The sequence below is a fragment of the Carcharhinus amblyrhynchos genome, chromosome 15 (assembly GCF_965287045.1).
Source record: "Carcharhinus amblyrhynchos chromosome 15, sCarAmb.v2.hapA, whole genome shotgun sequence".
NCBI lineage: Eukaryota > Metazoa > Chordata > Chondrichthyes > Carcharhiniformes > Carcharhinidae > Carcharhinus > Carcharhinus amblyrhynchos.
Genome location: NC_137338.1, coordinates 15,739,236 through 15,741,928, shown reverse-complemented (window position 1 = coordinate 15,741,928; position 2,693 = coordinate 15,739,236).

Genomic DNA, 2,693 nt, shown 5'->3' with positions numbered 1-2,693 from the left:
TGAGAGTAAAGGGAGAGTAAGACTGGGGGTGCAAATTTGAATGAAGCCTGTGAGCTAAAGTATCTCCGCCCTGTATTAGGCTGCAGTTGCCTCCTTTCCTATTGAGCGTTTGTCTTAGGATTCCTTGGCTTCTTTCTCAAGAAAAGAGATCTTGCTGGAGGCAACAGTCTATTGTTCAAAACATTTACTTTCATGTTACCTATTTATAAAGATTAAATAAGACTAAGCTATAGCTGGAGCTACTTTCTGAGATGCTTCACAGTCATCTCCTCTCAGTGAGTGACATCAGGGTTACATAGTGCCTCACACACATGCCCAGTAGCTATCATTAGAGTGAATCCCTTACTCCACAAACTGACACTCAAAATCAATCTTTGAATGGAAGAAAGCTCTCTACAGTGCATCCACAGACCCAGAGAATCATAGAATCCCTACAGTGCAGAAGGACGCCATTCGGCCCAGCAAGCCTGCACTGACCACAATTCTACCTAGCCCTTAATCCCATACCCCCACACATTTACCCTGCTAATCCCCGAGCACGAGGGCTAATTTAGTACAGCCAATCAATGTAACCCATACATCATTCCATACGGTCTAACTGCCTGATAAGCAATTGGTTCAACTTGTTATCTGGAGTTAACCGGGAAGAATTTAGTCCATAGTTTACCTACGTGGCAAACAATCCCAGATCATACAAGGGATTTTATTGCAAAACTATTCCAATGATTCTTAAACATTGTCTGGAAAATTAACATTTTTTTTCATCACAGAAGGCAAGCCGTTAATTTAGTTCTATTCAAATTAATTAATATGAGGGCCAGTAGGTCAGTTGGTTAGATGGGTAGTGTGTCATTCAGAATAATGCCAACCGTATAGGTTTGATTCCTGCTCTCTCTGTCCCTGAGAGTGAGAGACAATGGTAAACAGCCGCTGACAAATACTGCCGAGACAATGGCTCAGGATGAAACATCAGCTGACAATACCTTCAGTCACAGCACACATGAATAAATAGCACAATTTCTCTTTCTTTCAGATTAATTCCATAGTCTATAAACTAAATGACCGTTGATTTATTGTATTTGATAAGACCATAAGACATAGGAGTAGAATTAGGCCACTCGGCCCATCGAGTCTGCTCCTCCATTCAATCATGGCTGATATTTTTCTCATTCCCCATTCTCCTGCCTTTTCCCCATAACTCCTTATCCCCTTATTAACCAAGAACCTGTCTATCTCTGTCTTAAAGACACTCAATGACCTGGCCTCCACAGCCTTCTGCGGCAAAGAGTTCCACAGATTCACCACTCTCTGGCTGAAGATGGTGAGTGTCATAACCCTATCTATTCTTGCACAATCTTCCTTGTGCTTATTTTCCATGCTGAAAGAAATTAGGAAAATGTTTACTTTCCAGAAATAGAGAGTGAAAACTCCAAAATGAAATGACCATCCAAATGTTGGAATTTTGGAGCTGAAGCTTATGAACAGCTGAAGGCTCATCCTGAGCTTGAATTCATAAGAGAGGTGGTACACTTGTGTTCTCCCACAAGATATTGGACAGCTAATGGCCTAGTGATATTATCCCTAGACTATTAATGCAGAAACTCAGTTAAGTTTTGGGGACCTGGGTTTGAATCCTGCCATGGCAGATGATGCAATTTGAATTCAGTAAAAAATATCTGGGAAATAGGAATCTGTTGATGACCATGAAGCCATTGTCGATTGTTGGAAACCCCATCCGGTTCACTAACATCCTTTAGGGAAGGAAATCTGCCATTCTTACCTGGTCTGGTCTACATGTGACTCCAGAGCCACAGCAACTAGCTCCAAGGGCAACTAGGGATGGGCAATAAGTGCTGGCCAACCAGCGACACCCATGAATTAATTTTAAAAGGACAGAAACAAAGTTCAAAGTACTAGCAGTTCATTGCTTCAAGTATTATTTTGCTTATGAAGAAATACCAATATCAGTTCCATCCTTACTAGTGACTTTACACTATAACCGTTACAGTACTTTATAAGCATTGTTAACTTTCTTCAGAACTTATGTTGTTGGCTGGAGAGGCGGTTTTTTTAAATGTTAGTTTCAATAATATATTCCAATCAAACAGACATGTAAATATTTGTCAAATGGTATTGACCGGTGGCATAGAGGTTAACACTGCAGCCTCACAGTGCTAGGGACCTGGGTTCGATTCCCAGCTTGGGTCATTTTCTGTGTGGAGTTTGTGTGTTCTCTCCGTGTCTGCATGAGTTTCCTCCGGGTGCTCCAGTTTCCTCCCACAGTCTGAAAGACTTGCTGGTGAAGTGCATTGACCCAAAATGGCGCCAGAGTGTGGCGATCAGGGGGATTTCACAGTAACTTCATTACAGTGTTAAAGTAAGCCTATTTGTGACAGTAATAAATAAACTTTAACTTACTTTTGTTGAGGCATAATCCCAAATCTGAGCCTACCACGAGATTCAGTCTGTGATTTATTTGTCAGTCAGAACATGGACTAAAATAACACTGATGTCACCACCTGTGTAGTGAGCAGGTCCCATATAAGCATTGTTCAAATAAAACAGCAACAGAATTCTTCAGTTTCCACCATTTATTAATAAACTACACTGGGATCAAAATAAAAGACAGAACAGAGAAATATGAAAGTTTTTGTTTGCTCGCTGGAGGTTTTGCTGTCAGGCACCAGTGGATT